Source organism: Lissotriton vulgaris, unplaced genomic scaffold (assembly GCF_964263255.1).
Source record: "Lissotriton vulgaris unplaced genomic scaffold, aLisVul1.2 SCAFFOLD_6126, whole genome shotgun sequence".
NCBI classification, from domain to species: domain Eukaryota; kingdom Metazoa; phylum Chordata; class Amphibia; order Caudata; family Salamandridae; genus Lissotriton; species Lissotriton vulgaris.
Window position 1 is genome coordinate 14,250 of NW_028249628.1, and position 12,469 is coordinate 26,718.

General features: G+C 48.2%; 1 protein-coding gene across 1 annotated transcript in view; it reads left to right on the plus strand.

The window, feature by feature from the left end:
• The first annotated feature begins 839 nt into the window (after nucleotides 1–839).
• Nucleotides 840–12,469, plus strand: part of LOC147663518 (uncharacterized) — a 73,941-nt gene continuing 62,311 nt past the window's right edge. Inside the window, exon 1 of the mRNA XM_086950394.1 lies at nucleotides 840–960. The gene's annotated coding sequence lies outside the window, so the exon portion shown is untranslated. The remainder of the gene's footprint in view (nucleotides 961–12,469) is intronic.

A 12,469-nucleotide genomic window follows, 5' to 3' on the forward strand; every position in this document is an offset into this window, starting at 1 on the left:
GCGGTGTGTGTGGAGTGGCGCATGGCTGGATGGTGTGCTTGGAGTAGTACTTGGCTGTCTGTGCACGGAGTGGTGCTTGGCTGGCGGTGTGTGTGGAGTGGCGCTTGGCTGGATGGTGTGCGTGGAGTGGCGCTTGGCTTGCGGTGTGCGTGGAGTGGCGCTTGGCTTGCGGTGTGCGTGGAGTGGTGTGTGGCTGGCGGTGTGTGTGGAGTGGCGCATGGCTGGATGGTGTGCGTGGAGTGGTACTTGGCTGTCTGTGCACGGAGTCGTGCTTGGCTGGCGGTGTGTGTGGAGTGGTTCTTGGCTGTCGGTGTGCGCTGAGTGGTGTTTGGCTGGCAGTGTGCATGGTCTGTCGCTTGGATGGTGGTGTGGGTGGACTGGCGCTCGGCTGGTGGTGTGGGAGTACCTACTTTCTGTTGGTCACTACACACACTGCTAGTTGAGTGACACTCTATTCAGTCCATCATTTTGTGTAGTTGCTGTGGCAGATATTTGGGTGTGTGAAAGTGATGGGCCCTTGAATGGCGCTGTCTGCTGGTGTGAGTGTTGTAATGTGATGGGTCTGCAGCTGGTGGTGTGAATGTTTTGTATGTGTCACACGTACGAAAGGTGTATGAATGTCCTTACTGCCCCCGTGTGATGGGGGTACTGGTAGGAACAGAAGACCGACTGGCACCAAAGGGGTTAGGCAGTAAAATATATTCAAAAAATTAATCAGTGTCTTGATGTTAAACCTCATCTAATCCCAATTGGTCTTTGCCCTATTTGATGGCCCCTCTGTGCAAATGTAAATTTGGGGGGCAAATTTGTGTGTGGTTTTTTCAATTGCTATATTGTTTGTGAAATGTGGTAGTAATTTTTTTATCTTCTCCATTTTTGCCTTGTTCCAGGCTTTTGCTGTTTGGATTGTTGTAGGTTGCGGGTCCGTCACTGTTGGTTTTGCAGCTTGTGTAGTTGCTTGTGCTTGGTAAGTGAATGTATTTTGGACTACTTTCCCTTGATGTTTGTCTTTTTGAAAAAGGTTGTACTTATATCAGTTTGTGTGGCTCTGTTTCTTTTTTTCTTCAGCATTAGTGTTTGATGTGCACTTTGATTTCTAATTTGTTTTTTTTTTCTTTTCTTTCTAGTGGGATATCATTTCTTTTTGCTGTGTCTCAGCAGAGTAGGTGCTGGTGAGTGTAGCTGTATTTGGTAAGAGTGACATTGTTTTGGATTGTATTGATCTTTGTGTGAAAGCCTTACCTTGTTTACTTCTTACTTTGCACAGTGTAGGTTGTTGTTCACTTGTGTGTGCTGTCTTTCTTTGTAAGGATAATGGCTAGTCGCAGGATTACTGCTCAGCAGGTTCTTAGTTTGCTTTTTGAGTCTTCCTCTGACCACGGTTCAGAGACTGACTCTGATTCGGATTTGGAGGTTGGTGGAGAAGATTCAGGCAGTGAGTTTTCTCTTTGCCTGGATTCATCATCATCGGATGAAGAATCTTCTTCTAGTGCTGATGAAGTGTCTATGGTAGCGGAGGACATTGTTGCGCCGGTAGTGGACCAAGAGGCAGCTGTGCTACTTCCTAGGGCTGCAAGGTATCCTTTCTTTTTACGTCGGCATGAGGCAGGTGGGCTGCAGCCTGTGCCCAAAAGGCTTCACATTGCTGTGGTGCGCCAAGCGGCATCTGGTGCTGTTAGGCCTCCTATTGTTGTAGAGCGGCAAGGTGCATCAGGGTCTGATTTGTTTTCCGGTGGTGTAGTGCAGCAAGAAGCTTCTCAGGCTGCTGGGCTTCCCGTTGGTGAAGTGCTGCAAGAGGCATCTGGGGCTGTTAGGCTTCCCATTGTTGTAGAGCAGCAAGATGCATCTGGACCTGCTTTGTTTCCCGGTGGTGTAGTGCAGCAAGAGCCTTCTGGGGATGCTATGTTTTCTGTTGGTGATGTGCAGCCAGAAGTATCTGTGGATGTTAGGCTTCCCGTACGTGTACAGCAACAAGTGGCTTCTGGTCTGCAGGCTGAGGTGGCTGCTCCCCCCGTTCATGGGGATGGCCTCTGGGTTCCCCCTGGCATGGTGCAGCCGGCATTGCCAGAGTTCACTGGTGTTCCTGGGTGTAGAGTGAATACTGAGAATTTTCAGCCAATACATTTTTTTCAGTTGTTTATGGACGATGTGTTTTTGCAAGAGATTGTTGATCAAACCAATTTGTATGCAGAACAGTTTTTGAGGGACAACAGTGCCAGTCTTAAGCCCCATTCTAGAGCTACTCTGTGGACTCCCACAAATGTTGAAGAGATGAAGAAGTTTTTGGGATTAACTTTTTTGATGGGCTTGCTAAGGAAGCCATCAATGTCTTCATATTGGTCCACTAGTCCCTTGATGACAACAGCAATATATCCAGCAGTCATGAGTCGTGATCAGTTTTTGCTTCTTCTTCGGATGATGCATTTTGTTGATAATGGTTTAGCCTTGGCACGCGATCACCCTGATTGTGACCGTCTGTTTAAAATTCGGCCTGTCCTTGATCACTTTGTTGATCGTTTTTCTGAGATCTTTGCTCCTGGAAAAGAAATTGCAGTGGATGAGTCTTTGCTATTGTTCAAGGGCCGCTTGGTTTTTAGGCAGTACATTCCTAGTAAGAGGGCACGCTATGGAATCAAACTGTATATGTTGTGTGACAGTGAGACTGGATATGTCTACAATTTCAGGGTGTACACTGGTAAGGAGTCCAGCATTAACCCTCCTGGTTGTCCTTCCACTTTTGGAGTGACTGAGAAGATTGTATGGGAACTAGGTAGAGGATTATTTCACAAAGGCCACCATTTGTATGTAGATAACTTCTACACTGGTGTGCGGTTGTTCAAGGAGTTGGCCAAAGTGGGCACTGTTGCTTGTGGCACAATGCGCAGTAACCGGAAAGGTTTCCCAAAGGAACTTTTTTGCAAAAGGCTTGTGAGGGGACAGTCTACTGCATTGCGATGTGGGGAGCTTCTGGCTGTGAAGTTTTCAGACAAGAGAGATGTGTACATGCTGACTACTATCCATGACGAAAGTACTGTACCTCTGCCTGTTTGGGGTCAGGTTGCTGAAGTGCGCAAACCTGTGTGCATTGTAGATTACAATAAGTACATGGGTGGTGTTGACAGAGTAGATCAGAGGTTGGAACCTTATGATGCTATTCGAAAGGCTTACGTTTGGTACAAGAAGTTGGCTATTCATCTTTTCCATTTGGCATCCTTCAATGCTTTTGTTGTGTTCCAGAAGTCTTGTCCTGAGTCGAATATGCCTTTTGTTAAGTTTCAGGAGTCTGTAATAGCCAGCCTTGTACTAGTGGAGCAGGCAAGTGTTCCTAGATTTGGAGTGGTGGAGGATGTGGCTAGATTGAAAGATCGCCACTTTGCTGAATTCATTCCTCCCACTACCGCAAAAGACTTTCCGACTAGAAGATGCAGAGTCTGTTGGCGTAGAGGCGTGCGGAAGGAGTCTTGTATGTACTGCCCTGACTGTCCTTCTAAGCCTGGATTGTGTCTGTCAGCTTGTTTTAAATCATACCACACGAAAAAGAAGTATTGGGAGTTTTAATGAGCTGTGAAGTGAATTGCCTGGTCTGTATTCTGTAAAAAAATTTGGTTTGTTTCAAGGTTTGGCTTTAGTGCAATGTGTTTAGTTTTAGAATTTGTGTAAGTTGATTTGTAGGTATTTCCATTTGTTTAGTGTTTTTTTGAAAAGAATAATTCTAAATGTGATTCTGGTGTGTGCAGGCTGGTGCTTGGATGGCGGTGTGCGTGGACTGGCGCTTGGCTGGAGGTGTGTGTGGATTGGTGTCTCCCTGGCAGAGTGCATGGTTTGGTGTTTTGCGGGTGGTGTGTGTGGATTTTTGTTTGGCAGGCGGAGTGCATGGTTAGGTGCTTGGCTGGCAGTGTGAGTGTATGGTGCTTGGCTGGTGGAGTGCAAGGAATGGTGCTTGGCTGGTGGTGTGTGCACTGGTGGTTGGCTGGTGGGCTGCGTGGACTGGTGCTTGGCTGATGGTGTGTGTGGATTGGTGTTTGGCTGGCGGTGTGTGTGGAGTGGCGCTTGGCTGGATGGTGTGCATGGAGGGGCGCTTGGCTGGATAGTGTGCGTGGAGTGGTGCTTGGCTTGCGGTGTGCGTGGAGTGGTGCTTGGCTTGCGGTGTGCGTGGAGTGGTGCTTGGCTTGCGGTGTGCGTGGAGTGGCGCTTGGCTTGCGGTGTGCGTGGAGTGGTGCTTGGCTTGCGGTGTGCATGGAGTGGTGCTTGGCTTGCGGTGTGCATGGAGTGGCGCTTGGCTTACGGTGTGCGTGGAGTGGCGCTTGGCTTGCGGTGTGGTGCTTGGCTGGCGGTGTGTGTGGAGTGGCGCATGGCTGGATGGTGTGCGTGGAGTAGTACTTGGCTGTCTGTGCACGGAGTGGTGCTTGGCTGGCGGTGTGTGTGGAGTGGCGCTTGGCTGGATGGTGTGCGTGGAGTGGCGCTTGGCTGGATGGTGTGCGTGGAGTGGTGCTTGGCTTGGGGTGTGTGTGGAGTGGCGCTTGGCTTGCGGTGTGCGTGGAGTGGTGCTTGGCTTGCGGTGTTCGTGGACTGGCGCTTGGCTTGCGGTGTGTGTGGAGTGGCGCTTGGCTTGCGGTGTGTGTGGAGTGGCGCTTGGCTGGATGGTGTGCGTGGAGTGGCGCTTGGCTGGATGGTGTGCGTGGAGTGGTACTTGGCTGTCTGTGCATGGAGTGGTACTTGGCTGTCTGTGCATGGAGTGGTGCTTGGCTGGCGGTGTGCGTGGAGTGGCGCTTGGCTGGATGGTGTGCGTGGAGTGGTACTTGGCTGTCTGTGCATGGAGTGGTACTTGGCTGTCTGTGCATGGAGTGGTGCTTGGCTGGCGGTGTGTGTGGAGTGGTGCTTGGCTGGATGGTGTGCGTGGAGTGGTTCGTGGCTGTCTGTGCACGGAGTGCTGCTTGGCTGGCTGTTTGTGCACGGAGTGCTGCTTGTCTGGCGGTGTGCGTGGAGTGGTACTTGGCTGGCGGTGTGCGTGGAGTGGTACTTGGCTGTCTGTGTGCGCTGAGTGATGTTTGGCTGGCGGTGTGCATGGTTTGGTGCTTGGATGGTGGTGTGGGTGGTCTGGCGCTCAGCTGGCGGTGTGTGAGTACTAACTCTCTGTTGGTCACTACATACACTGCTAGTTGAGTGACACTCTACGCAGTCCATCATTTTGTGTAGTTGCTGTGGCAGATATATGGGCGTGTGAAAGTGATGGGCCCCTGAATGGCGCTGTCTGCTGGTGTGAGTGTTGTAATGTGATGGGTCCGCGGCTGGCGGCGTGAATGTTTTGTATGTGTCACACGTACGAAAGGTGTATGAATGGCCTGTAAAGAGGTTGGTGCCTTGACGTGGCTTTACAGCTCACGAGCTGTGAGTCAGTGGTTCAGTTTATCATACTTTCAATTATACGCAGTGTATTTCATTTTTGTGAAATTACTTGCAAATAAAATTGTATGTACTGAATCATCACTTATCCTCGTGCCAAATCCAACCAGTATGTGTGTGTGTTTGCGGTTTAGATGGCTGTCCAGTAATATTTGTTTTTGTTTTCCCTTTTAGAAGTAGGGTGTACCTTGTCCCTTTTTGTGAATGTTGTAATGTGTTGCTTTTCCTTCCGGATGGTGTCAATGGTCTGGTGTGTAACAGGTATGAAAGGTGCGTGAATGGCCTGTAAAACGGTTGGTGCCTTGTCGTGGCTTTACAGCTCACGAGTTGGGAGTCACTGGTTTGGTTTTTATGCATTTATTTATTGACAGAGCATTTCATTTTTTGAAATATCTTGTTAATAAAATTTTATGTACTGAACCATCACTCGCCCTCGTGCCAAATCCAACCTGTATGTGTGTGTCTTTGAGGAATAGTTAGCCGTGCTTGAATGTTTGACTTTTGAGTAACTCTGTTACGGTGTACATTATAGCTATAAATAACTTACTAAATTTAGATTTTATTGTTAAACCATGGAAGTATATGGTCATGTCTTTCTGGTGAATTTCATTGATTTTTTTCCACAATCTCCTGCAAACTTGAAATTATCTGTCACAGTTTCCTTGAATCACACGCTCTCAAATTGAAAACTTAATTTGCCACCGTACAATTTGAACCATTTCCTTTCGCAGCCACTATGCCTACCCACGCAAGTGAGGCACCATTTTTATCGGGAGACCTGGGGGAACGCTGGGTGGGAGGAAATTTGTGTGAGCCCAGTGACGCCACGCTTTCCCACGCAAAAAAAGTGTGTAAAAACTGATTTTTCCAGCAAAAATTGTGGTTTGCAAGGGATTCTGGGTAAAGGAACGTTGGAGGATCCACGCAAGCCATACCTCCTTGGAAGCCCCTGGGTGTCTACTTTTCAGAAATGTGTGGGTTTAGTAGGTTTCCCTACATGGCCGTCTCGCACGGGGCCAAAAACCCAGGTAACCCCTCTTTCAAAAGCTGGTGGTATTCAATGTCAATACCACCTGCTTTTGCAAGAGGGGTTACCTGTGTTTTTGGCCCCGTGCGAGGCGGCCATGTAGGGAAACCTACCAAACCCACACATTTCTGACAAGTAGACACCCGGGGGCTTCCAAGGAGGTATGGCTTGCGTGGATCCTCCAACGTTCCTTTACCCAGAATCCCTTGCAAACCTCAATTTTTGATGGAAAAATCATTTTTTACACACTTTTTTTGCGTGGGAAAGCGTGGCGTCACTGGGCTCACACAAATTTCCTCCCACCCAGCGTTCCCCCAGGTCTCCCGATAAAAATGGTACCTCACTTGCGTGGGTAGGCATAGTGGCGGCAACAGGAAAAGGTCCAAATCGTACGGTGGAGACATTACAATAACCAATAGCAAGATTACCTTCTTTTTTTAGGGGGGGGGACTGAGTTTTTGGACCGGGGCTCGGCGGGCATCTTTGGTAACTACCAAAACCAAACATTTCTGAAAACTAGACACCCGGGGGAGTCTGGGGAGGTATGGCATGCGTGGGTCCCCCAATGTTTTCCTACCCAGAAATCCCTGCAAACCATAAATTTAGGTTAAAAAAACAGTTTTCCATACATTTTTGCGTGGGATCGCCGTGTCGGCACAAATGTCCTACCACCCTGCGTTCCCCTTGTTCTCCCGAGTAAAATGATACCTCACTTGTGTGGGTGGGCCAAAGGCCTGTGACTAAGGCAGGGGGGCTTAATTTGCAACACTGGAATACTACTTTTTTCAACATTCATTTTTGGCCTGTTCTGCTTTGGGGCACCCACACAAGTGAGGTATCCTTTTACTAGGGAGAACAGGGGGAGCGTTGGCTGGTAGGACATTTTTGCCGGCACGGTGATCCCACGCAAAAAAGTTTGGAAAAGTGATTATTTTACCTAATTTTAAGGTTTGCAAGGTGTTCTGGGTAGGAAAACGTTCGGGGACCCACGCATGCCATACCTCCCTGGACTCCCCCGAGGGTCTACTTTTCAGATCTGTTTGGGTTTGGTACTTTCCAAAGAATACCACCGAGCCCCGGGCCAAAAACGCAGGTGCCTCCCCCCCCCAAAAATGAAGGTTGTTTAGCAATTTGGTATTGTAAATTCACCACCGTACAATTTGAACCATTTCCTTTCGCAGCCACTATGCCTACCCACGCAAGTGAGGTGCCATTTTTATCGGGAGACCTGGGGGAACGCTGGCTGGGAGGAAATTTGTGTGAGCCCAGTGACGCCACGCTTTCCCACGCAAAAAAGTGTGTAAAAACTGATTTTTCCAGCAAAAATTGTGGTTTGCAAGGGATTCTGGGTAAAGGAACGTTGGAGGATCCACGCAAGCCATACCTCCTTGGAAGCCCCTGGGTGTCTACTTTTCAGAAATGTGTGAGTTTAGTAGGTTTCCCTACATGGCCGTCTCGCACGGGGCCAAAAACCCAGGTAACTCCTCTTTCAAAAGCTGGTGGTATTCAATGTCAATACCACCAGCTTTTGCAAGAGGGGTTACCTGTGTTTTTGGCCCCGTGCGAGGCGGCCATGTAGGGAAACCTACCAAACCCACACATTTCTGACAAGTAGACACCCGGGGGCTTCCAAGGAGGTATGGCTTGCGTGGATCCTCCAACGTTCCTTTACCCAGAATCCCTTGCAAACCTCAATTTTTGATGGAAAAATCATTTTTTACACACTTTTTTTGCGTGGGAAAGCGTGGCGTCACTGGGCTCACACAAATTTCCTCCCACCCAGCGTTCCCCCAGGTCTCCTGATAAAAATGGTACCTCACTTGCGTGGGTAGGCATAGTGGCGGCAACAGGAAAAGGTCCAAATCGTACGGTGGAGACATTACAATAACCAATAGCAAGATTACCTTCTTTTTTTAGGGGGGGGGACTGAGTTTTTGGACCGGGGCTCGGCGGGCATCTTTGGTAACTACCAAACCCAAACATTTCTGAAAACTAGACACCCGGGGGAGTCTGGGGAGGTATGGCATGCGTGGGTCCCCCAATTTTTTCCTACCCAGAAATCCCTGCAAACCATAAATTTAGGTTAAAAAAACAGTTTTCCATACATTTTTGCGTGGGATCGCCGTGTCGGCACAAATGTCCTACCACCCTGCGTTCCCCTTGTTCTCCCGAGTAAAATGATACCTCATTTGTGTGGGTGGGCCAAAGGCCTGTGACTAAGGCAGGGGGGCTTAATTTGCAACACTGAAATACTACTTTTTTCAACATTCATTTTTGGCCTGTTCTGCTTTGGGGCACCCACACAAGTGAGGTATCCTTTTACTCGGGAGAACAGGGGGAGCGCTGGGTGGTAGGACATTTTTGCCGGCACGGTGATCCCACACAAAAAAGTTTGGAAAAGTGATTATTTTACCTAATTTTAAGGTTTGCAAGGTGTTCTGGGTAGGAAAACGTTTGGGGACCCACGCATGCCATACCTCCCTGGACTCCCCCGGGGGTCTACTTTTGAGATCTGTTTGGGTTTGGTACTTTCCAAAGAATACCACCGAGCCCCGGGCCAAAAACTCAGGTGCCCCCCCCCCCAAAAATGAAGGTTGTTTTGCAATTTGGTATTGTAAATTCACCACCGTACAATTTGAACGATTTCCTTTCGCAGCCACTATACCTACCCACGCAAGTGAGGTACCATTTTTCTCGGGAGACCTGGGGGAACGCAGGATGGGTGGAAATTTGTTGATCCACGCAGATTCCGGAACTTTCCACCACAGAAATGTGAGGAAAATGCGTTTTTTTTCCCAATTTCTTAGCTTTGCAAGGGATTCTGGGTAAGAGAACCTGGGGGTAGGCAGTCGAGTCACCCCATCCTGAATTCCCCTGGGTGTCTACTTTTCAAAAATATATAGGTTTGCTAGGTTTCCCTAGGTGTCGGCAGAGCTAAGGTTCAAAAACAAAAGGTAGTCTCTTTGACCAAAAAGGCCACAATTTCACAGAAAAATTGAGTTGTGACCACGTTGCCTTTTGCGCTGTTTCCTGTCGCAGCCACTATGCCTACCCATGCAAGTGAGATACCATTTTTCTTGGGAGTCCTGGGGGAACGCTGGGTGGGTGGAAATGTGTTGATCCACGCAGATTCCGGAACTTTCCACCACAGAAATGTGAGGAAAATGCGTTTTATTTCCCAATTTCTTAGCTTTACAATGGATTCTGGGTAAGAGAACCTGGGGGTAGGCAGTCGAGTCACCCCATCCTGAATTCCCCTGGGTGTCTACTTTTCAAAAATATATAGGTTTGCTAGGTTTCCCTAGGTGCCGGCAGAGCTAGGGTTCAAAAACAAAAGGTAGTCTCTTTGCCCAAAAAGGCCACAATTTCACAGAAAAATTGAGTTGTGACCACGTTGCCTTTTGCGCTGTTTCCTGTCGCAGCCACTATGCCTACCCACGCAAGTGAGATACCATTTTTCTCGGGAGACCTGGGGGAACGCTGGGTGGGTGGAAATTTGTTGATCCACGCAGATTCCGGAACTTTCCACCACAGAAATGTGAGGAAAATGCGTTTTTTTCCCAACTTCTTAGCTTTGCAAGGGATTCTGGGTAAGAGAACCTGGGGGTAGGCAGTCGAGTCACTCCATCCTGAATTCCCCTGGGTGTCTACTTTTCAAAAATATATAGGTTTGCTAGGTTTCCCTTGGTGCCGGCAGAGCTAGGGTTCAAAAACAAAAGGTAGTCTCTTTGCCCAAAAAGGCCACAATTTCACTGAAAAATTGAGTTGGGACCACGTTGCGTTTTGCGCTGTTTCCTGTCGCAGCCACTATGCCAACCCACGCAAGTGAGATACCATTTTTCTCGGGAGACCTGGGGGAACACTGGGTGGGTGGAAATTTGTTGATCTACGCAGATTCCGGAACTTTCCACCACAGAAATGTGAGGAAAATGCGTTTTTTCCCAATTTCTTAGCTTTGCAAGGGATTCTGGGTAAGAGAACCTGGGGGTAGGCAGTCGAGTCACCCCATCCTGAATTCCCCTGGGTGTCTACTTTTCAAAAATATATAGGTTTGCTAGGTTTCCCTAGGTGCCGGCAGAGCTAGGGTTCAAAAACAAAAGGTAGTCTCTTTGCCCAAAAAGGCCACAATTTCACAGAAAAATGGAGTTGTGACCATGTTGCCTTTTGCGCTGTTTCCTGTCGCAGCCACTATGCCTACCCACGCAAGTGAGATACCATTTTTCTCGGGAGACCTGGGGGAACGCTGGGTGGGTGGAAATTCGTTGATCCACGCAGATTCCGGAACTTTCCACCACAGAAATGTGAGGAAAATGTGTTTTTTTTTCAATTTCTTAGCTTTGCAAGGGATTCTGGGTAAGAGAACCTGGGGGTAGGCAGTCGAGTGACCCCATCCTGAATTCCCCTCGGTGTCTACTTTTCAAAAATATATAGGTTTGCTAGGTTTCCCTAGGTGCCGGCAGAGCTAGGGTTCAAAACCAAAAGGTAGTCTCTTTGCCCAAAAAGTACACAATTTCACTGAAAAATTGAGTTGTGACCACGTTGCGTTTTGCGCTGTTTCCTGTCGCAGCCACTATGCCTACCCATGCAAGTGAGATACCATTTTTCTCGGGAGACCTGGGGGAACGCTGGGTGGGTGGAAATTTGTTGATCCACGCAGATTCCGGAACTTTCCACCACAGAAATGTGAGGAAAATGCATTTTTTTTCCCAATTTCTTAGCTTTGCAAGGGATTCTGGGTAAGAGAACCTGGGGGTAGGCAGTCCAGTCATCTCATCCTGAATTCCCCTGGGTGTCTACTTTTCAAAAATATATAGGTTTGCTAGGTTTCCCTAGGTGCCGGCAGAGCTAGGGTTCAAAAACCAAAGGTAGTCTCTTTGCCCAAAAAGGCCACAATTTCACAGAAAAATTGAGTTGTGACCACAATGCCTTTTGCGCTGTTTCCTGTCGCAGCCACTATGCCTACCCACGCAAGTGAGATACCATTTTTCTTGGGAGACCTGGGGGAATGCTGGGTGAGTGGAAATTCGTTGATCCACGCAGATTTCGGAACTTTCCACCACAGAAATGTGAGGAAAATGTGTTTTTTTTTTAATTTCTTAGCTTTGCAAGGGATTCTGGGTAAGAGAACCTGGGGGTAGGCAGTCGAGTGACCCCATCCTGAATTTCCCTGGGTGTCTACTTTTCAAAAATATATAGGTTTGCTAGGTTTCCCTAGGTGCCGGCAGAGCTAGGGTTCAAAAACAAAAGGTAGTCTCTTTGCCCAAAAAGTACACAATTTCACTGAAAAATTGAGTTGTGACCACATTGCGTTTTGCACTGTTTCCTGTCGCAGCCACTATGCCTACCCACGCAAGTGAGATACCATTTTTCTCAGGAGATTTGGGGGGAACGCTGGGTGTGTGGAAATTTGATGATCCACGCAGATTCCAGAACTTTCCACCACAGAAATGTAAGGAAAATGTGGTTTTTTTTCCAATTTCTTAGCTTTGCAAGGGATTCTGGGTAAGAGAACCTGGGGGTAGGCAGTCGAGTCACCCCATCCTGAATTCCCCTGGGTGTCTACTTTTCAAAAATATATAGGTTTGCTAGGTTTCCCTAGGTGCCGGCAGAGCTAGGGTTCAAAAACAAAAGGTAGTCTCTTTGCCCAAAAAGTGCACTATTTCACAGGAAAATTGAGTTGTGACCACGTTGCGTTTTGCACTGTTTCCTATCGCAGCCACCATGCCTACCCACGCAAGTGAGATACCATTTTTCTCGGGAGACCTGGGGGAGCGCAGGGTGGGTGGAAATTTGTTGATCCACGCAGATTCCGGAACTTTCCACCACAGAAATGTGAGGAAAATGTGTTTTATTTTCCAATTTCTTAGCTTTGCAAGGGATTCTGGGTAAGAGAACCTGGGGGTAGGCAGTCGAGTCACCCCATCCTGAATTCCCCTGGGTATCTACTTTTCAAAAATTTATAGGTTTGCTAGGTTTCCCTAGGTGCCGGCAGAGCTAGGGTTCAAAAACAAAAGGTAGTCTCTTTGCCCAAAAAGTGCA